Raw genomic sequence first — 23,795 nt, 5'->3', positions numbered from 1 at the left:
CAATTCTTGACCACAATTAACATTGCATGAACAAGTGAACATAATTCCTTCTTTATTCCTGTAAAACACATGTGTTTCTGGCACTATGCTTTAGTCAGGCAAAAAAATCAGTAAAAGGTGAAGTCCATTTAAAATGTTGTAACATTTGAATGCTTCGATGCAGCACACTCAAAATACTGGTTTGCCCAGATATTTATCATGTTTTGATTCCATCATAAGACACAATTTGGCATCATTCCTGCTGCACAGTTGTCCTCAATATTTCCAAATGTTTTATTTTTATGCCTTCTCAGTTGTCATATCACAAGTTGCATTTACATAACACCTTTCACATAGAAAAATGTTCCAAGGCGATTCACAGGAATGTTAGCAGATAAAAGTTAACAGCTGTTGCAGTTAGTTTCCTGCCCAAAGGCAGGTCCAACCCTCAGAATCACCACTTCCATCATATGGATATTGCAAGGGGACAAGCCCCAAATTCGCCCCAGCCAGAACAGGGATTGAACCTCTGCTGTTGGCACCAATCTCAACCATGCCTGGCATCCAGTCTTCCAAGGATCTGAGTTGCTGTGGCAACATTTACTTTAGCAGATATGTTGTCGTGCAGGGCTATGAATAGTGATGGGGAAGGTTCCAATTTTCTTTCCATCATGTGGCCGACCACGAATCTCTCCTGCTCTTACCACTCGCTGCTAGCAGTGAGTATAAGGATTTACAATATTCAACCTGCCTAAGTGTTATGAACACATCAACGTTGGTTATCAAATCTGGAATGGGACTTGACCCAGAGTTTCTGGCTTAAAGGCATGTATGCTATCTCTTGTGCCCCAAAAGACCTCCCTGAAATTGATGCCTGAATTTCAGAGGTTTAACCCCTTTTTCCTGCATTGAGCCCCAGTATTGATGCAAGACAGACTCCTGACAGATTCTCCATCACACAGAGGGAAGTCAATTGTGATTTAAGCCGTATATATAAGCATTGCAGGGGAATTGTCGTCACCAACTATTTCCTTCTAGATTGAGGAAGTAACACTCCATCCCTCTCATTGCCAATCACTCCCTTTGCAGAGTTGTCCTCACAACCTGCTCATCACCTCCCCAATCGCCGCCCTTCCTGATCACTGCCCTCCAGAGTTCTCCCCGCCCCCAATCGCTGTTCCTGATATCACCGCTCCAGACATCACATTCCCATCTTGCCCCCAATAACACCCCCTCCTGATCTTGATCCTGAACATCACCCCCTCCTGATTGCCACTGCCACCCCCCCTCCACTGACATCACCCTCTCCTGATCACTGCTCCCAACATCCTCTCCTCCTGATCACCGTCTTGGACATTGCCTCCTCCTGAATGCCACACCCACCCCACCCACTTCCTCCTGTTCACCATTCCCAACATTGCCCCCTCTTGATTGCCACCCCCCCCACCTCACATCACCCTCCTGATCGCCACCCTGCCGCTCCTGATATTGCTCTCTGATTGCCATCCCCAACACTGCCCCCTCCTAATCATCGTCGTGGACATTGGTCCTGATCTTCACCCTGAACCCTCCCCCCCATCACTGTCCCTGCAGAGTTCTCCCAAACCCTAGATCGCTGGCTCGGACATTGCCTCCCATTGGTGACGGCCATATGTGATCATTGCCGATGAGGACCTTGAAAAGTGAGTCTGGACAAGTATCCACGACTCACTAATGATGAATACTGAAATTGGCTTTGAGCCTTTTCTTGGTGCAAAGCCAATTTCGCCAGAAAATCAGTGCCAGTAAGATTGCAAGAGAACAGAAACCAGGTTCAATCCTAATTTTTTACCTCTTGCCCTATCTTACCGACTCGCCTTGCTGATCAACTGGTGGAACAAGCAGATAAGATTGTGGCCAGAAATCAGAAAACTTGGAAAAGACTGGAGCAAGGACAGAAAATGCTAGAAAATCTCATCAGATCTGACAGCACATGTGCAGACAGAATAGCACCAATGTTTCGAATTAGGATGACACTTCATCAGAGCTGAAGACAAGGAAAAGACTGAGGCTGGTTTGAACTGGAGGTCCATTTTAAGGTTCACAAGATTAGTGTGGACTGATACCAGTCACATTGCAAGTTTTACTGTTGTTTCCTTCAGGGGGTTGTGATACCTTTATTCGAATTGTGGCAAACAGGAAAAATACTATATGGTGAGTTCTTTTCCCCAAATAACGTACTTTATCAGGCTTCTCACAATGGTCCCAGCATTCACCATTACCTTTGTGGCTTTACCTAATATCACCCATAAGCAAGAGGCAGGGAAAGCAGATGAATTCTCTCCACTTCTGCTCCGCTATCATTTAAATGTGGGGGTGGGGTAGTTGACAGATGAAGGAACAAACACTTAGTCATCTGACTTGGAAGTCTCTAAATTACATCTATTCAGATCACTGTTTCTGTTAAATGCTCCAATACTGACCCCAAGTGGTGTCAATATTATTAACTTTACATCTGAATCATTAGGCGAAGTACAGTTGGCTTTCATAATTCTGAACAACCACTCTTTGAGGTAAATAACAGCAAAACACAGCAGATATTGAAAATATGAAACAAGAACAGAAAATGATGGATGAACTCTGCAGGTCTGGCAGCAGCTGTGGAGAAACAGTGTTCATGTTTTGAGTCCAGGAAACCCTTCTACATCACTGAAAAGGGGTAGAAAAACGATAAGTTATATACTTGGAGAGGGGATGCTGCTCTGCTGTTTCCTACTCTACACCTGTGGAGAGAAAAACAGTTAACATCACAACCTGAAATGTTAATGTTAACTCTGGTTCTCTCTTCACTAATGCTGCCAGATCTGCTATGCATTTCTAACATTTTGTGTTTCTTTATAAAATCACTGTTTAGGGCCTTCATGTCCTGTTTCTTTGAAATGGCGCTTTGGAATCCTACTGATCACCTTGGTCTGGTTGTCTCCCCATACAGAATATCCTTGAGAATTCTTCCATCTGAGTTGATCTTTTAAAAAAAAGTTCTGATTTTTTCCAATCTGATATGCACTTGGACACACGTAATATTATATGATTAATAAGGGGATCAGGGATTATGGGGAAAAGCCAGGAGAATGGGCATGAGAAAAATACCAGCCATGGTTGAAAGGCGGAGCAGGCTCGATGGGCCAGGTGGCCTAATCCTGCTCCTATGTCTTATGGTCTACGAAAAACTAACCCAGCCAGATCTCAAGTTAACTTGTTAAAAAGGTAAAGACACGTTGTAAATTCCACAATATATATAAATGTCAGGATGCAAAATGGAACAAGATACAGGGGGAGGGAAGTGGAATTGATTAAAGTCTCTAAGAAGGAAAAAGATATACGTTTTGACGTTCCTTTGATCTTGAAATTTCAGATGTTGCTTTTTTTCCAGACAATCTCTTTTAAACTGCAATCCATCCTTTTTCCAAAATGGATGCTGTGACTCTTGAAGTTCCTTTCAACTAAAATTGTCCATCTTTATGATGCATTCCAAAATTTACTGGTGATGGGCCCCAATTGTGAGAATAGCAGGGACAGAACATCTAGTCAATTCTGCAGACTCCTGCTGTAACAAATACAAGCTTATAATCAGTTTTTCACATGAGTTTCGACCATGTGACAGCTGACTACTGGTATACATTGGAGGACAATCCAGATTTGGGAAGGAGCTTTGATCTCCTATTGTTGAAGCTATCAAAGTGCCATTAAAATAATAGGGGTTCTTAGCATGTTCCACATGTAATAAGTTTCATTAATCCTTTGTTTTTGGCAGTTTCTAGGGTCAGGAGTTCCAGTAGCCGATTATCCTTATATTTTGCAGAAAGTTCAATGATCGGTGTCAAATATTTTAGGGGAACAATGTAGACATGTCCCATCAACTCCACATTCAAAGACTTGTAGGTCAGAAAGCCTTGGCAGCCTTTTTGAAAACAGTTCATTTGCAGTTCTGGCTGTTTCCTTTTTTTTAAGAAATAATTCAAGGAATGACACCAGCTGATGAAACTAATGATTATTATTCCACATCACACATAACACAAGTGTTGTGACATAACTGGTTGCCTCTAATTCTACCCACGGACAGCTAATTTTCAGATCATCACTACTCACTGTGTACAAAAATGCTCGGCGTTATGTTTCTCCTCTATCACTTGTCCAAAATCTTATGTCTTTGCAACATAAGGGGAGGTTTTTTCCCCCTAACATATCAAAGCCTGTATCGTAGAAACCCTACAGTACAGAAAGAGGCCATTGGGTCCATCGAATCTGCACCAACCACAATTCCACCCAGGCGCTACCCCCCATATCCCTACATATTTACCCACTAATCCCTCTAACCTACGCACCTCAGGACACTAAGGAGAAATTTTAGCATGGCCAATCAACCTAACCTGCACATCTTTGGACTGTGGGAGGAAATCGGAGCACCTGGAGGAAACCCACGCAGACATGAAGAGAATGTGCAAACTCCAGTCAGTGACCCAAGCCGCAAATTGAACCCAGGTCCCTAGAGCTGTGAAGCAGCAGTGCTAACCACTGCGCTACCATGCTGCCCAGTACACAAGTATCAGAAGTTTGTACAACTCTAATGAATGTCCCCTCATCTGCTTTGTTCCAACAAGAACACCAATGCTAATATATTTGGGAGATCTGTCTTTGGGAGTACTGTCACATTGTAATTTTTCTCCCACTATGAGATGCCAAGAATGTGCTGCAGATATCAAAGAGAAAAACTTGAGCTCCTTTTTCGACAGCTTTAGATTATCCATACTTTGCAAGGTTCTATGAACACAGGCCTCATAAACTGAATCTTGGTGGTCCTACGGGCCAGCTTGTTTTTTTCCATACACATACTGTGCATCAATCAAAGCTGGTATAGCTATTTTCCTTATGTATATGTCAATATGTATCAAGAGTCAGATTGTCTGCCATGGACCTAACTGCTTCTGGTAATGATCAGGTCAAGTTGGTGCCAATGCCCAGATTTTGGACAACATCATGATACCCTGTAACAATATCTACACTGATTGAAAAATTTTGGTGAAGCAGAGTTCATTCTGGGCACATAGCTCCTGAAGTCATTGTCCATTGTCAATGTTTATGCCCACCCCATTGGCCAAGACTGTCTGTTGCAGTATGTGCATTCAATGACCTAGGATGTGTAAGTTCTCATCGTTTGGAATATGCTTCAAAACTTCAAGTAGTTGTTTTTTGTTTAAGGTGTTAGCATTCAAGTTTGATGCATAAGTGCAGATGATGTTCACAAGGCTTCCAGCAGATAACAGACCCAAAGAGATGTGGTGTTCAGAAGTTGCTACCTATGGCAAAATTGATTACATCAATTCATTGCAAGGACTACACCATGTCCTTGGACTACACCATGGTGGTCCTATGCACGCTTCCTATGCCAAGCAGTGTCATTCACTCAGACATTAAGCTTGTGTTGGTTAATCATGTTGACGTGACGTTTGTAGTCAATCAGTGTAGGCTTGCATATACTCACTGTAGAATGTAGGTCATGTTCATTCCAGGGCACATAGCACCATCCTTTTAGCCTCCAAGTCAGAAAATTTATCCCTTTGTTTTGTTGGATACTCACTTTCCAACTGCTTGTTGAATTAAAAATCTCTTGACGTCCAGTGGTCGGGGAGAAAGGCAAATTTTAGTAGGTTTATACAATACTGGCTGGAGGCTGCCCAGCTTGACATTGGCAGTTCCTGATCATTGGGACGTGATAATAGATCCCATTATTGGAAGCAGACCATGGCACTATTCATCTCTGCTGAGTAGCTCTCAATTCAGTCCCTGTCATGGATTCTGCATTTACCAAATGTTGCTTCCGTTGATGATTAAACGTTGCACTTCCAAACCTTACCAATATCAGCATTAGGTCTTTAACAGATAGGAATTTGCTCAAGACTTAACACAAGCTGCTCACATTTGGCACAATTTATTTTGTTAGGGATGCTGATGCATGCCAAGTTGTTATGTTGGAGCTGTGAAAATTTTGGGACTGCACCTTCATTCTCTGCTGCAAGAATAATCACAAGCTATGGAATGGTAGGTACGGGATACCAGGCAGATTGCATCTTCTGATGATCAGGTCAAGTTACTGCTAATAGACAGATTTTGAATGATGTCCTGGTACCCTGTTGCAATGGTTACCCTGGAAGAAAGTTGGCAATGCAGAGTTCATTCTGGGCACAAAGTCATTGTCTGTTGTTGGTGATCTTGTCAACCTCATGCTGATCAAGGTACATAGGCTACAAATGTCTGCCCAATTCAGTATTTGTGCAAATTATTTAAGATGTATAACTTTTCACCCCATGAAATATGTTCCACACCATCACAGAGAGTCAAAGAGTAGATTTTTGTCTTAAGCATTGGCATTCCATGATGATGTTAAAATTTCTCTCATTCTGTTGCAGTGATGAGATGGTCAGAAGTTACTACTGGTAACTCAATTGACTGTGTCAATCTAGTACAACTGCAAAACCGGTGAGCTCATCAAACCTTCCGCACTCTCTGAGCTCCTGTCCCCCACAGTCTTCCGTACTCTCTTAGCTCTGGGCTTGAATTCTACCCGGATCTGCTTGCATCAGATTTCTTCTGCTTTGGGATCATGATATCTCCAGGCTCTTATTCTGTTTTGGAGACTGGTCTCTCCACTCAATTCGCATTCTGTCTGGGCTCCCACTCTTTCTGGTCTCTTGCTGCGTCCGTGTTTACCTGGTTCCAGTTCTTGACTAGCTCCTACAGTCTTCAGATTTGCATGCCAGAGACTTATGGTTTCCTATGCGCTCTTGCCTCTACAATCTCCAGCCTGCCATTCCATGGTTTCCACTCCATCTGAGCACCAGCTGTCCCTGAGTTCCTGCTCTCTGAAGGCTCCTGCTCCCTCTGGGCTCTTCCACTCTCTGGACTCCACTCATCTCAAGCTCCTGTTCTCTCGGGCCAAGTATTCTCTTCAGGTTCCCGCACTCTCCCAGCTGCTGCTGTCTCTAGTCATCTGTTCTGAGTAGGCTCCCAATCGATTTTTCCAGCCTCGGACAGTCTCCAAGCTCCCAAAGTATCCAGGTCTCTAGTTTCCAACTTTCTCCTACCTACTCCAGGCTCCCATTCATTCCCCCTCTTCCCAGGCTTTAGTACCTTCGGAGTTCCAGTTCTTCCCAGGTACAGGCTCTTAACAGTTGCTTCCACATTCCAGAAGCATCTCATTCCATACGCCTACTGTTCCCAGGCACTTGCTGTCTTTGCCTCCTGTTCAATGAAGCTCATGGTCTCTCTCTCTAGGCACATGCTCCTTTGGGCTCTTGCCCCCACCTGGGTCCCATTCTGTCTGGCCTCTTGTTCCTAGGGTTTCCCAAATTTTCAAGCTCTCGCCTGGTTTCCATTCCATTCAAGCTTCCATTCTCTTTAGTCTACTTTCTCTGGTGTCGTTGTCTTCAGGCTTTTGCCTGCATCAGGTTCCTATATTCCCTTTTCAATTCACTCTTCTGTCTTCCAATTTCCAGACTCTCATTGCCGCCAGGCTATGCTCTGACAAAGCACCATTTTACAGGAAAGACGTGGAAGCACTGGAAAGGGTGCAGAGATTTACCAGGATGTTGCCTAGTATGGTGGGAAGGTCTTATGAGGAAAGGCTGAGGCACTTGAGGTTGTTTTCGTTAGAAAGAAGAAGATTAAGAGGTGACTTAATTGAGGCATACAAGATGATCAGAGGATTAGACAGGGTAGACAGCGAGAACCTTTTTCCTCAGATGGTGATGGCTAACACAAGGGGGCATAGCTTTAAATTGAGATGTGATAAATATAGGACAGATGTCAGAGGTAGGTTCTTTACTCAGAGGGTAGTAAGGGCGTGGAATGCCCTGCCTGCAGTAGTGGACTTGCCAACTTTAAGGACATTCAAACGGTCATTGGATAGACATATGGATAATATTGGAACAGTTTAGATTAGAGGGTCATTAGATTGGTTCCACTGGTCGGCACAACATCGAGGGCTGAAGGGCCTGTACTGTGCTGTAATGTTCTAGGCATGTGGGAAACACATTGGTGATGAGAATGTTTAACATGATGCATTTTTGTTGATTGCTGAAGAGATCACCACATTCGTTGATGGCTGAAGAGACCAATATATGAAAGTCAGGCTCAACATGGTTATAAGCTGTCATTGTGGGCATCTGTTTTTAGAGCCTGCTGTCAGTCTGTGGCATTTATCAATTAACAATATTAACGACCTTCCTGCCATGTTATATGCCACACTTCCTTGAAGCAGAGCTTCGGGCATCTTACTGGTCTGCCTCCAGACACTTTGGAATATTCTTTGCATGTGGCTGAGTCTCACCCTCTGAATCTCTCCAAGGAACTAACCTGATGATCGCGAGCATCTGTCTTTGAGAGCGCCATCACAATTATAATCTTCACTTCCCATCAGATGCAAAAAAAGCACCACACACATCAAAGATGAAAATTATTGAGCTTCTTGTCTTGATAACTGTTAAGCTGTTCATGCTTCACAGCTGTACAACAAAATTCTGGAACAAATGCCTCATAAACCACCATTTTTGAGATCCAAAGAGTCAGCTTGGTGCTTTTCCAAGTACATTTTGAGCATGAAACAAAGGTGGTAGCTGTTTTCCCTTTGCGTGGAATAAGTGAGATTATCTGCCATCGTGGACCAAGATATTAACTTGTTAACCACTTCCAGTGGAGTGATATTTAGTGTGATTGAAGCCAAATGGCTACAGTTCCCTTGACTTTTATAGTAAGGAGGGATAGGTTACAAGTACGGGAGAGAAAATCCAGATTTTTCTGTCGCTTAGTTTCAGTGTGGGTGAATAGTGAGGTTTCGTCAGCGTAGAGGAGTTCTCTGATCATAATATGCCATACTTTTGACATCACTTTGAATCTGGTCAGATTGTAAAGACTGATCTATATTCACGGAAAATCCTTGCATATCGACAGGAAGGCAAAGGTCAAGAGCATAATGAAGAAATAACAGATAAAATGGAGGGTGAGGCTGTTTCACTCCACTCCCTCAAACCGTGGGACAGTCAGCCATCAAAATGTACTGCACTGGCATATTGTCATGAAAGGAACAGGTGAAACCATGTTTTGGTGGAAAATTTTCTCCAAACCTTTGTAGTGTTTTGCTTCACTAAAGGTTTTAATAAATGTTCTTATGAGATCTGGGAAAGCAAGGCAGAAAGACATGTCCTTTTCCTTAAGACATCGCTTGCAGCTGCACTAAGGAAATGATCGTGTCCACTGTAAAGCTGCCAGTACAGAAGCTGCACTGTGCTTTAGGTAAACTTGGTCTGCAAATTGCTGGAATATTTTTCAGTATGACCCTCAAAGGCCTTCCCAATAATTCTAGGAGCAAGAGGTTCCTGCAGTGTAGCAGTCTTCTTTGCTGTCTTTCATTTCATATAACAAAGTGATATTTGTCTCATGCACTCCTTGTGCAACTGATCCTAACTTAATAGAAGAGGAGAATGTTATGACGGTGTGGCAATAAATTGGGCTCACCGTATCAAGCAATTTGGCTGGAATGCTATTCTTGACAGGTACCTTTCTGCTCATTAGGGACTTAATGGCTTTTTCAGATTCCCTTAATGAGATCTGCATCTAACTTGTCCACAACAGGAAGCTGTGAAGGTGCATCAAGTGCACCATGGAGATGTCAATCTCATGGTAGTTCATTATAGTGTTCATTCCAAGCAGTCGCTTCTGTGGCAAAGTACTTCACCATCTGCCAATTTCAGAGGAGTAACTTTGGTAAGAATAGGACCAAGTATCTTCTTAATCCCACCATTCATGGTGCATAAAAATCCACTCTCATATACAGCTTGGATTTATTGATATAGGCTGATCCAGGGCTTATTTATGTGATGACCCTCTGCCTTTTGTTCATCTGACTTGGCTCCTTTCAAATCATGCAGTGTTGGGTTTCTGTTGTCCCTCTGGAAGGATTTTCTTTTTACTTTAATGAGAGGTATCGTCTCTGATGAGTAGATCTCAAATCAGTTATTGTTGCTGGTGCCATCTTTATCAAATATGATGTTGTGCTGGATGACTGAACTCAGCAACTTGCAACCTTCAATAATATCTGCATCGATATTTTCTGCTTCATGGAATGGCAACTTCTCAAACGTCAATGAAAATATTTACCGCGATTTATTTTATGAGGTATGTTGATGCCTGACAAGTTATTGTGTTGGAGTTATGAAAATTCTGGGGTTGCAGCTAGCCTCACACATGGAATCTATGTCAGCTAATCTAATCTCCAATCGAGTAGTAACGTCAACACCAACTTGGGTAGCTCACGATCGATCAGAACTGTCTTGTGTACAGTTGCTGTACAATGTGGGTCAATGTTCATGCCAGGATACAGCCCTGATGCTATACCTTTCAAGCTGGAATCATTCTCATTTGGTCGGTACTCACTTTCCATCCAGCTTTTAACCCCTTATCCTCCACCAACAAGTGAGAAAGGCTGTTATTGGCAGGTCAGTACCTCGGGCAGCTTGTTCCAGACACTCATCACTCTTTGTGTGAAAAAATTGCTCCTCTGGACACTTTTGTATCTTTCCCCTCTCACCACCATAAACCTCTAGTTTTAGACTCCCCTATCTTTTGGGAAAGATATTGACTATCAAGGTAATGTGTCCTTCATTATTTTATAGATGTCTATAAGATCACTCCTCAACCTTCTATGTTCCAGAGAAAAAGTGCCAGTCTTTCCAGCCTTCCTTTATAAATCAAGCCATCAAGTCCAGGTAGCAGGTTATCAATGTCTTGTACAACTTCAACAAAATGTCCCAACTCTTGTTCTGACCGATGAAACCAAGCATGCTGAACGCCTTCTTCACCATACTGTCCACCTGTGACTCTACTTTCAAGGAGCGGAATGCTGTTTTTGATGCTGATGCTGACTGTCAAGCTGATGTAGCCACTGCAGCCAAAGATCCATCTCCCCATTGGAAATAAGCCATGGCCCCCTTGCTCAATGCCATTTGAACTGAAGTTATAACCTGTAGTCTCTTGTCTCCTGTGTTGGTTTCCTCGATGATTAGAGTAAGGATGAAGTTATTTCTCAGTTTGGTTACCTGCAGATGGTTACTCATGATTATGGCAAATGCAAGTTTATCCGCATCCAACTCTCTTCTTGACCTTGCAGGCTAGTATCCGCAGGAATGACAAAAGCCTGGGACACACACAATTGCAGGAGCTGCTAGAAGCTGAACTCTTGAAAGAAAAATCAAATGCTCAATAGGATTACATTCCAGATTTCTTGCTGGTGTCAATCCCTTCACCTTCAAATCTCTTCATATTGTCAAAAGAGGCGGCCAAAGGTTCTGAACAAACAGATCATGGCCCTGAATCTGCAGCTTCAGCTGTCTCTTAAGTTGATTCTAATGGTGAATCGCTACCTAAATGGGCCAAGCCACAGTTCCACTTGGAATGGCCTCACCATCATCCTGTGTTAACCAGCAGAAATGAAGTACTCAGCACTAAAATGCATCCGTAAGCCTCCTGCCTCTGCACTCAATTCACCTCATACATCATTACATCCCCTCAATAAACCACACTGCTTCAGCACTCAACTCACCTCAATCAAACCTGATCACAGACCCAAGAAAGCTCTCACAGTTCCCATCTTGCTTAGGTTCCTGATCTTCACAGGCTGGCAGACTCTTCAGGTTGTTATTGCCCTTGGAATAAAACACTCTCAAGGTTCTTGCTTGTTCCTGTATCCCACACTCTCCTGGCTGATGTTCGCTCCCCATGGTTCCAATTCTCTGGTCTTCTGCACACTGCATGGTTCCACCATTTTCATCGAAGCATTGTTCCATCTATGTGAAATACTTGAATTGGCTCTAATACATTCAACGCAATACACTTCTGTTGATGGCTGAAGAGACCAACGCTTTTGTTGATGCCCAAATAGACCAATACATGAAAGGCAGGTTTGAGCACAAGTAGCACGTATAAATGGTTATATGTTGTCATTGTGAGCATCTGCTTTTGGACCTCGTTGTCAAGCTGTTTCATTTGCCAATTATATTTATGACCTTTATGCCATGATTCATGGCACACTTCCATTAAGCAGAGGTACAGGCATCCTACTTGTCTTCTGTACCCATACTCCTTGTTTTCCGCATCCATCCACCTCCCCTTACAGAATATCCTTCACATATGGCTATTCTCCAAATGTGTTCTGGGCAAAAAGGCACTTCTACTTGATCAGTGCTAGCACTTGACAGATTTGCCTTTGAAAGGACCATCACATTTGTTATTTTTGCTGTCTGTCAGATGCAAACATTGTACTGCACACATCAAGGTTGATTACTGATGAATTTCCTATCTGGACAGCTCTAAGTCATTCATGCTTCATAGCCATACAACAAAGTCCTGGAACACAAGTCTCATAAATCAACATCTTGGTGATCCAAAGGGGCAGCTTGGTGTTTTTGATGCACATCTTGGGCATCAGACAATAGAGGTAGCTGCATCCCCTTTGCATTGAGTCAATGAGATTATCTGCCATTATGGACCAAGATATATTAGACAACTTGAGTGTTACTTAGTGATTGAAGGCAAATGACCAGAGTTTGCATGTAAAATCCTTGCATATTGGCAGGAAGTCAAAGATCAAGAGTACAATGAAGAAATGTGTTTTGACATGTCATTCTTATTGGAGCTTACAGTAGTTTTCATGACAGGCAGTTAGTTCAGAGGAGAAATTTGGGAATGATAGAATCAAGTCAAGTGTCTTCTTAATCTCATCATTAATGGAGCAGAGAAATCCATTGTCACAGACAGCTTGGATTTCTTCACATAGGCTGATCTGTGATAGATGTACATGATAACTGCCTGTCTTTTGCACATCTGACTGGGCTCATTTCAATTCATACAGCGTTTTGGCTGTTGGGTTTCTCTTGTGCATCTGAAAGACTTTGTTGCTTTTTACTATTTACTGTTCGGGTAGATCTCAAATCAATTATTGTTGTAGGTTCCACCTTTACCAAGTGCTGGTGATGCTGTGCCATGGATGACTAAACTCAGCAACTTACCTCTTAATTTAGTTTCTTGCAGAGTTCTACTTATGGTTAAGGGAAGCACAAATGTATCCAGCATCCAAAATCCAGTCTTGACCTTGTAGGCTAATATCCACTGGAATGATAAATACTTGGACACTCTAGTTTGTAGGGGTTGCTACAAGACATTTCTTAAAGGATTTCGAAGGTCAAATGGGTTTACACTCCAGAGTTATTCTTGAGTGAAATTCCTCAGTCATGAAATCTTTTGATCTTGATAAAAATGGCAGCCAAGAGTCTGAGCCACTGTATCATGACTGCAGCTTTAGTTGTCTCTTGCTGATTCTTGTGGTGAATCTCCACAGTTCCGCTTGCAATTGCCTCACCATCACTGCATCAACCAGCAGAATGGAAGCAACTCAGCAGTAAAATCCCTCAGTAAAGCACCAACCTGATCAATTCATGGCACACATCACTACATCTCCACAATAAACCACACTGCCTCCACATTCATCTCTGCTCAATACAGACAAATCAGAGATCCAAAACTCCACAATAAAACACCAAATTGCCTCAGCTGAACTCCCATTTCAGCTCAAAACAATTCGAAGTAAAATCGCACGTCAACATCAAACATACCCCTTAGTGCTAAACACCCTCAGTAACACAACTTCAGATTAAAGCCACATCACAACAATGAACATACATTAAAAAAAACTCGCCAAAAATAACTGAGAACAGTGAGTGGCATTCACATGGCTCAGACTGCATGAGGCCCAAAGAGCCCTCCTCAGAATTTGTCTTCTGATTTGCAGACTATCGTACATTAGCTCCCCAATGTTTGGATACCAACTTGCCCTGCCTATCACAAGACAGACTAAAGAAGACATCAACATATTTAAACTTGATCCAAATATGGTACGGACCCTGCACAGCTTCTTGCTGTATTTCAGCACTCACATTGTCCCAAATGGTTATACTGGGGTCTCTACAATACTTCAGGCATGGAGGGACCATCTGATGAATCACAAACCAATTCCTCCACAATAGATGTCAATTTACCATATTGAACAACTCCTACACCATCTGCAATGTGCTCCACAGTATCCTACAGATGAGACGTCCAGATGTTGAATCAACAGAGAATATCAATTTATTGCTAATTGCAAAGCAAACACTATGGTGAATGGTTTTGTTCTTAAAATGCCACCAGAAGTTGTAGATAGCTTCATGCTAGGGTCTAGATCCAAATCAACTGGGGTAGAGATCGGATGAACCAATCCATGACAACCAGATCCAGAATTTCCACCAGTTTATTTCACTCAGGCTGCTCCATCATGTCAGCAGGTTTCCCCACTTCATACGCCAAGGCTTCAAACTATCAAGTTGTCACCACAGAGAAAACTACACGATATTACCCTTCAGCAACTAGTAATTCCGAATAAAATTTGACTTTTGTGTCTTTCTTACCAAAAAGAAACATAAATCCTTGCTGTTATTATTTTCACCACTTTTCTGACACTGCATATCATTTGACAGAACATTCATGTCCACATTTACCTTTTGCCGTGCTAATCCAAGCCAGGCAACAGCAATTCTGTTCTCCTGAATTGTCCCAACACCAGTCTCTGCATCAAATTTGGGAACTCAGCCTCAATTTCTTCCATTCACCATGATATTAAATTTATTTCTTTCTGGAGCTGTAAAACTTTTAATCTGCCCATGTTATGTTAATGTGCAGTTTGTGAATGCTTTCAGACTTTACTCCATCCTTGCGAGTCTTATTTTTGCTCAGAGCACCAACATCCCACTATTAGCACCAGATACAACAAGCTGAGGCAAAACCAGGATTCATTTCTCACTTAGACCTACAGACTAGTTCCAAATGTGTGAAATTCATTTACCCACAGTTAGGCCTTCCGGCCTTGTTATTTTCACCTTGCATCAGATGCCAACAATGCACTACACACATCAAAGCTGATAATTGATCAACTTATTGTCTTAGTAGCTCTAAATCATTCATGTTTCATAGCCGTACAACAAAGTTCTGGGAACACAGGCCCCATAAACCAACATCTTGGCAATCCAAAGGTGCAGCCTGGTGTTTTCCATGCACATTTTCAACATCAGACAATGGTGATAGCTGCAATCTCTTTGCATTGGTTCCTGAGACCATGGACCAAGGTATGCACAACTTGCTAAGCACTTGCAATCAGTGTTTAGTGTGTTTGAAGGCAAATGATCACCACTTTCTTGATGGTCATAGTAAGTAATTGCTGTGAGCATGCAAATCCACATGTTCTTGTAGCCCAGTTACCATATGGGTGACGAGTGAGGTTTCATCAGCATAGACCAGTTCTCTGATCAAGGCTTGCCATATTTCTGTCTTTGATTTGAATTTAGTCAGATTGTAGAGACTATTATCAGATCTACTGGCATGTAAACTCCTTACAGTAGGAAGGCAAAGGTCAAGAGCTGAACGACGAAATACCAGGCAAAATGGGGACTTTAATTTTACTCCATTCTTCACCTGAAACCGTAGGACATAGGGCCATCAAAATACACTGTACTGGACAAGCTGTCAAGAAAGGAAGTTCCCTTACTGAGAGTTCAACATCTAGCTGTGGATGAGCATCAAGTGCATTTTGACATATCATTCTTATAGGACAGTAGTTTTCATAACAGTCAGTCAGTTCAGAGGGAAAACTTTGGTTGCGATAAGACCGAGTGTCCTCTCAGTTGCATCATTCAGGGCACATAGAAATCCATTGTCACAGACTGTTTGGATTTGTTGATAGGCTGATCTGCAGCAGATTTATGTGATAACTGTGATATCTTTGGCACATCTGTCTTGGCTGTTCAATTCATGTTCCGACTATTGGATTTCCTTTGCGCATCTGGAAGGCTTTGTTGCTTTTTGCCATGATGGCAGATGTCATCTCTGTTTGGGTGGAACTCAAATCAATTACAGTTGCAGGTTTCACTTTTACCAAATGTTGCTGATGCTGTGCCATAGATGACTGAACTCAGTAACTTGCAACCTTCAATAATATCTGCATCAACATTTCCTGGTAACACTTCATAATGTGGAAATTGCTCATAGGCCAAAGCAAACTGCCTATTTGCTGTAATTTCTTTTATCAGGGACATTGAGGCTTGACAAGCCTTCGTCTAGGAGATAAACATTCAGTATTGCGCCCTCACTCTGATGCTGGCAAAAGAATGCTCACAGTCAGTGCTGTATGGTGCAGGTGTATGGAGAAAACTAGGCCAATTGCTCCTACTGATGATAAGTTTTGGTTGATGTCAATGACCAGATTTTGGGTGACATCAGCATTCATTCAGGGCAAACAAAAGGTAAGATGGTTCAGCATAGTTCATTCTGAACAGAGCTCAATAAGCTGATGTCTGTTGTCACTGTATTCTGTACAATTTAATGACCAAAGCATAAGACATGAATCTCTGTTCCATTCAGTGTCTTACAATGGATAAGTTCTCACCATCTGCAACGTGCTCCACAGTATCCTACAGATGAGGCGTCCAGATGTTGAATCAACGGAGAATGTCAATTTATTGCTAATTGCAAAGCAAACACTTTGTTGAATGGTTTTGTTCTTAAAGTGCCACAGAAGTTGTGGATAGTTTCACGCATAGAGGCCCTGTCAGCTAATGCAATCTTCAGTTGTGCAATAATCCCAACACCAACTTGGGTACTTCAGGATCAATCAGAACTGTCTTGTGCTGTACACTGTGGGCCAATGTTCATGACAGGACATGACCCTGACATTGCACTGTTTATGCAGGAAGATTTCTCAATTTAGTTTCGTTGGCATAACTTTACACCTATCCCCTCGACTACGCTACAAGGCAGAAATTAACAGGGTTGGTACATCACTGGCCAGGATCGGCCCAATTTGAGACAAGTGTTGACTGACCAATTGAATGTGATGATCACATGGTGCAAACGTATCCAACATCCAAAATGCCATCTTCACTTTGTAGTCTAATATCCACCAGAATGACAAAAGCATGGACAATTCAATTGCAGGTGTTGTTACAAGCAGAATTCTTGAAAGGTTTTCAAAAGCCGAATGTGATTACATTGCAGGTTTGTTGTTGGGTGAAATTTCTTAGCCTGGAAATCTCGATCTTCATAAAACTGGCAGCCAACAGGATTTCAGCCAACATCTCATGACTCTGCAGCTTAAGCTGTCCCTGTTGATTGTAGCAGGGTAAATTTGTGGGGTTACGGAAATGGAGCCTGAGTGGGATTATGGTCGGTGCAGACTCAATGGGCTGAATCGCCACCTCCTGAACTGTAGGGATTCTATGGTCGCAAAAACTTCACCGTCACCGCGTCCATTGGCAGAATGGAAGCATTAAATCCCTCAGTAAATAACCTGCCTCATCAATCCATCCATGTCACAGCTCACTACACCCCTTCAATAAATCACGCTGCCTTAGCACTCAACCTTCCTCAATAAAACCATCACAGATCTAAAACCCTCAGCAACAAATTGTCTCGAATGAACTTCTATTTCAGCTCGATACATTCTAAGTAAAATTCCACCTCAGCACTAAACACCGCCAATAAAATCCACACCTCCGCGCTAAACACCCTTAGTAAGAAACTCTCAGAATAAAGTCACATCAAACAATAAACTTACATTAACAAAATGATTAACTGAAAATAGTGAATAACCTCCACAAGCCTCAGTCTGTATGAGGCCCAAAAAAACCTTAGTCAAAATCTGGGTTTTGATTTGCAGACTACCTCCATTAGTTCCCCAGTGTTTTGATGACACCAACTTGACCTACTTATCACAGGACATCCTTTGGAAGTTAGAAACATTTTTAAACTCGATCCAAAATGTGGTTTGAAACCTGCACAGCTTCTTGCTGTATTTCAGCACTCACATTGCTTCTTTAGTTTTACTGGGATCTCTACATTTCCACAGGCATGCAGGGACCATCTCATCAATCACAAGCTAATTCCTACACCACTAGATGTCATTTTACCATCACAAACAACTCCAGGTCCTATAACCAATCTATGACAACCAGGTCCAGAATTTCACTCAGGTTGCTGGCACCATCCATATCTGCTCCATCAGGGTAAGTTCACTGGCCATAGCTTCAAACTATCAAGTTTTCATCATAGGGAAAATTGCACAATATCACCCTTCGGCAATTGGTAATTCCAAACAGAACATCACTTTTACATCTCTCTTGCCAAAAAAAAGATATAAACGCTAGGCATTATTATTTCTACCATTTTTTTGACCCATTTTTGAAAGAATGTTCATTTACTTTGTGCAGTACTAATTTAGGCCAGGTGGTTGCAGTTCTGTTCTCTTGGATCATCCCAATACCAGTCTCTGTATCAAATTTGGGAAGCTCAATTCCTTCCATTCACCATGTTAAATTTCATTTTCCTGGAGCTGTAATACTTTTAGTCTGCGCATGTTATGCTAATATGCAGTGTGTGAATGCTTTCAGGCTTTACTCCATTATTGTGAGTCTTTGCTCAGAGCACCAAAATACCACTATTAACACCAGAATGTAACAAGCTGAGGCACAAACAGGATTCTTTTGTCATTTAAACCCACAGGCTAGAGTTCAAAATGCATGAGATTCACTTACCCTCCACAGTTGTGTTCCTAAGTACTGCAACTAACCAGACAACAACAGATACTTTCCAAACAACAGTATCTTTCTCTCCATGTTCCTGTTTTCTCTCAGTTCCTGTCAGCTTGGCTTCCCTCTTTTGAGGCTCCAGTGTTCTTTGGGCTCCTGCTGAATCTCATTCTGTGGCTCAAACTTAAAGGATTTTGAACTCTGAGTTCCCTTTAATCCCAGTCTTCTGCGCTCTCTTGGACTAATTCTTTCCAGGATCTGCAGTCTCTTTTCTCCAGTTATTGTTCAGCTCTTGATTTCACTGAGCTCCTGCATTCCGTAGGGGCCCTGCTTTTCTCGTGCCTCCACAGGTTTCCCAAACTCTCCAAGCTCCCATTTACTTGCATCTCTGGAATTCTCCTGATTTCTGTATTTTCAAGGATTTGGCTCTCTCCAGCTGAGCACACACTGGGCTTTTGGGCACTTCAGCCTCCTGTTCTCTTATCCCTTTTAACTACTATGTATCTCAGGACCTTCATGTCTTCTGACTGTCCACTCACACCAGACTCCTGCCTTTGTTTGAACTCCACTTCCTTCCTCGCTTCTGCTTTTTCGGGGTTCCAGTTCTCTTTGGAATACCTCTGTCCCTGCCTCCTGCTATCTTTAGGGTTCCACTCGCATAGGTTTCACGTTCTCTGGTCTCTGTTTGTTTCCAAGCTGCCTCCAAGCTCCCACTGTTGTTTCAACATCGCATGCTCCTGTTCTCAATAGATTCTCACATTCTTCAACTTCTACTTAACCAGTCTCCTGCACTCTCCAGCTCCAATGCTATCCAGATTCCAACTCTCTAAGCTGCTGCTCCTGCTGGGCTCCCATTCTTTCCAAACTTCCCTTCTTCTAGGCTCTCATTTGCTTTGGGTACCCATTGACTGCATGCATTCATATTTCTCGAATTCTGACCTGCTCACTCAGGGTCCCTGCTCCATCGCTCAGTGGGTATTTACTCTTAGGGCTCTCACTCTCTCTTAGCTGCTGTTTTCAGTGTGCCCCTACTCTCTCAGGGTTGCTCTTCAATTGGGCTCTTGTTTTCTTCGCACTTCATTGATCACAAGTCTCCTTCTCTCTCTGGTATTTCTTAAGCTCCGACCTCATGTTATCTCAACATTCTCCTGCTTTATCGAGGCTCTCAAAGACTCCGTGTTCCCACACCATTGGCACTACTACTTCTTCTGCCCTCCCGTTCTTTAATGTCTCCTCATCATTACAATAATATGCCCGTACCCTCACCTGAACTCCACACTTTCTGAACTCCAATGGACCCAGGTTCAATCAGATGTAACAAGCTGAGGCAAACCCAGAATTAATCCGTCAATTAGACCCACAGGTTACACTACAAAATGTGAGAGATTCATTTATCCACCACAGTTGCATTCATAAGTACTGCAACTAACCAGGCAGCAACAGATACTTTCCAATCAACAGTCTCTTCTGTTTTGGTCCTTGTTCCCTTCATCTGGGGCTCCAGCACTTTTTGGACTCATGCTGTATCACTCACTTGCTCTGTGGCTCAAACTCACAAAGGATTTTGAACTCTGTAAACTCCAATTCACCCCAGTGTCCTGCACTCTCTTGGCTGTCACTTTTTCCATGACCAATAGTCTCTGGGCTCCAGTTATCTTTCAGCACTGGATTTTTCTGAGCTCCTACTCTCTTTGGGATCTTGCTTTTCTCAATCTCCTTCAGGCTTTCCACACTCTCAAAGTTCCCATTTTCCTCAGTCTCTGGTACTCATTAACTTCCAACATCCTGTTCTCTTCAGCTGAGCTCACATTAGGCTTTTGTGGTCTCCAGCCTCCTGCTGTCTTCCTTTACACATACTGGTCTCTAGGTCCTTACAGTTAGCATCTCTCGCTAGACTTCCATGTCGTCCAGAACTCCACTCCTACCAGGCATATGCCTGTGTTTGGATACCACTTCTCTCCTGGCTTCTGTTCTCTCAGGGTTCCATTTCTTTTTCAGTGACTTCCACTAAAACTTCAGGTTTCCCCTCACATAGGTAGCATGCTCTCTGATCTCTGTTCAGGTTCATGGTGCCTCCAAATTTCAACTGATCCTGGATCCTTGCTTTTCTAGGCTTTCATTCATCACGTGCTCCTGTTCTCCAATGTGCTCATACTCTCTTTAGACTCCCACTGGCTTTGGGCTTCTGCTCACTCCAGACCCTCACTTACACCCCAATCATTCCATTTAGATTCCTGGTTCTCACCAGCCTCCCACTCTCTATCAACTGCCTCTTCTTATGGCTCCCACTCTAGTTAGGCTCTCTCACCTCCTCCTTTCTCCAAGATTTCATTCTCCTCAGTCTCATCCAATCTCCTTCTTTGAAGACTCCCATTCTTCCCAGGCTCATGCTCTCCACTGCTCAGCTCAATTTAGCTCCTGCAATTCCCAGTATCCCATTTCCTTCCACCTTTACATTCGCCAGCCTCCTGCTCGCTTGTGGCTTCCTCCTTGTTTGAGCTGCTTCTGGCCACATGTACTCTCCAAACTCCAGTTCTTTCTGGACTCTTACACTCTCCCTGCTCCTGCTCTCTCCAAGCTCCTGCTGTCTCAACATTCAGCATTCTTCCCAGATTCCTTTACACTTCAGTGTCTCACATAGTTTGGGTTCAAAATGCCCAGGCTCTCCTTTACTTCTGCTCTCTCGAAAACCCTGATCCAGATTACCATCTCAGTGGGGTCCCATTCTGGCATTCTCTTCCATTTACACATTCTGGCTTATAGTTCTCACCAGGCCTAAGCTCCCTTCATGCAATCATTATTGTAGGGCTACCATATGCCCTATACTTGTATTCTCTCCTGGCTCCTGCTTCCAATGGCTTCTCACTCCTCCAGGTCTCTCTATCTTTCATGGCTCCAATACTAAATGTTGCTCCCCTAGTGCACTCTCTCTTCTGTTCTTTCTTTTCACTGTTCTCACCATATTCCAGCTTCTGCCATGTTGTGTTTCCTCATGTTGTCTTTGCTCTCCTCTCTGATGCATCCTTTCTAGAGTCCTTTTCACACAGGGTCTTCATTCACCATGGACTGTCACTCTCCATGTCTTAGAGAAATTCAAAATTCTTAATTAAATTTACTAGAACTAGATCCGGGTTGGCACAGTGGTTGGCACTGGTGCCTCACAGCCCCAGGGACCTGGATTCGATTCCCAGCTTGGGTCACTGTATATTTGGAGTTTGTACATTCTCCCCATTTCTTTGTGGTTTTCCTCCAGTTTCCTCCCACAGTCTGAATGACGTGCTGGTTAAGTGCATTGGCCCGAACAGGCGCCGGAATGTGGCGACTAGGGGAATTTCACAGTAACTTCATTGCAGTGTTAATGTAAGCCTACTTGCAACACTAAGAAATAAACTTTAAACTTTAGAACTGAGTGGGTTAACTTTGGATAAGAATTACAGATTACTATAAAAATTTATTGTCGGGTGAAATTCCTCAGCCTTGAAATTTCTCCATCTTCATAAAAATGACATAATAGGGTCAGAGCCACCGTCTCATGTCTCTGCAGCTTTAACTGTCTCGGATGTCAATTCCTGAGGTGAATCTCTTTAGTGTACTAAGCCACAGCTCAGTTTGCAACAGCCTCACCGTCACACTGCGTCAACCGGTGGAAGGGAAGCACTCAGCACTGAAGTCCCTCAGTAAACTGCCTAACCTCATCAATCAATCCATGTCATACATCACTACACCCCTCAATAAGCCATGTTGCCTCAGCACTCAACTCTCTTGAACAAAACTCAGGTCCAAAACCGCTCAGTAAAACACCCATCTTGGCACCAAATTACCTCAAGTAAACTCTCATTTCAGCTCAAAACATTCTTAGTAAAATCCACACACCAGCACTCAACACCCTCAGTAAGAAATCCTCAAAATGAAGCCACATCACAGCAATAAACTTACATTAACAAAACTCTCCCATGAATAACTGAAAACAGTGAGTAAACTCCACAAGCCTCAGTCTGCACGAGGCCCAAAAACCTAACTCAGAATCAGACTACCATCCATTAGTTCCCCAATTTCGACAACAACTTGCTCTACCTATCACAAAAGACAGGCTTAGGGAGTTATCAACATTTTAAAACTTGATTTAAAATGTGGTACGGAACGTGCATAGTTTCTTGCTGTATTTCAGCACTCATATTGTCCCATATAGCTTTACTGGGATCTCTATATTTCTACATGGAGGGACCATTTCATCGATCACAAACAAATTCTTTTACCACTAGATGTCATTTTACCACAGGCAACAAACAACTCTTTGACCTAGACCTCCTCTGCTTGTCCAATTAAAGTACCTTACAATGGGGTAGAGTTTGAGTGAACCAGGTCCCGAATTTCTACCAGTTTATTTCACTCAGGCTGTTGCCACCAGCCACATCTGCTTCCTCAGGGCAGCAGGTTTCCCCACTTCAAAGGCCAAGGCTTCAAACAATCGAGTTCTCACCACTGGGAGAAAATGCATGATATCACCCTTCAGCAACTGGTAATTCCAATTAAAATGTGACTTTTGTCTTCTTCTTATCAAAAAGATATAAACCCTGGTCGTTACTATTTTCAGCATTTTTCAGACCCTGCACATTCATAGAATCATAAAATCCTACAGTGCAGAAAGAGGCCCTTCGGCCCATCAAGTCTGCAACGACCACAATTCCTCCCCAGACTCTACTCCCATATCCCTACACATTCACCCACTAATCCCTCTAACCTACGCATCTCAGGACACTAAGGGGCAATTTTAGCATGGCCAATCAACTTAACCCACACATCTTTGGACTGTGGGAGGAAACCAGAGCACCTGGAGGAAATCCATGCAGACACGAGGAGAATGTGCAAACATTATTTGACAGAACATTCATGTCCACAGTTATCTTTTGCAGTATTAATCTAAACCAGGCGACAGCAGTTCTGTTCTCTTGCATTGTCCCAATACCAATTTTTGCATCAAATTTGGGAACTCAGCCTCAGGTCCTTTCATTCACCCTGATATTAAATTTCTTTCTTCTTGGAGCTGTAAAACTTTTAATCTGCGCATGTTATAGTAACATAGTGTGTGAATGCTTTCAAACTTTTCTCCATCATTAT

General features: G+C 42.8%; 1 long non-coding RNA gene across 1 annotated transcript in view; it reads right to left on the bottom strand.

The window, feature by feature from the left end:
- Positions 1-1,474: 1,474 nt before the first annotated feature.
- The window catches only part of LOC145342836 (uncharacterized), a 53,844-nt gene continuing 31,523 nt past the window's right edge, over positions 1,475-23,795 (bottom strand). Inside the window, exon 3 of the long non-coding RNA XR_013886655.1 lies at positions 1,475-2,741. This is a non-coding gene — a long non-coding RNA (uncharacterized LOC145342836). The remainder of the gene's footprint in view (positions 2,742-23,795) is intronic.

This window comes from Carcharhinus amblyrhynchos, chromosome 5 (genome assembly GCF_965287045.1).
Source record: "Carcharhinus amblyrhynchos chromosome 5, sCarAmb.v2.hapA, whole genome shotgun sequence".
Classification (NCBI taxonomy): domain Eukaryota; kingdom Metazoa; phylum Chordata; class Chondrichthyes; order Carcharhiniformes; family Carcharhinidae; genus Carcharhinus; species Carcharhinus amblyrhynchos.
Note: the sequence above shows the minus strand (reverse complement) of the source record. Positions and strands in the feature narration are given on the sequence as shown.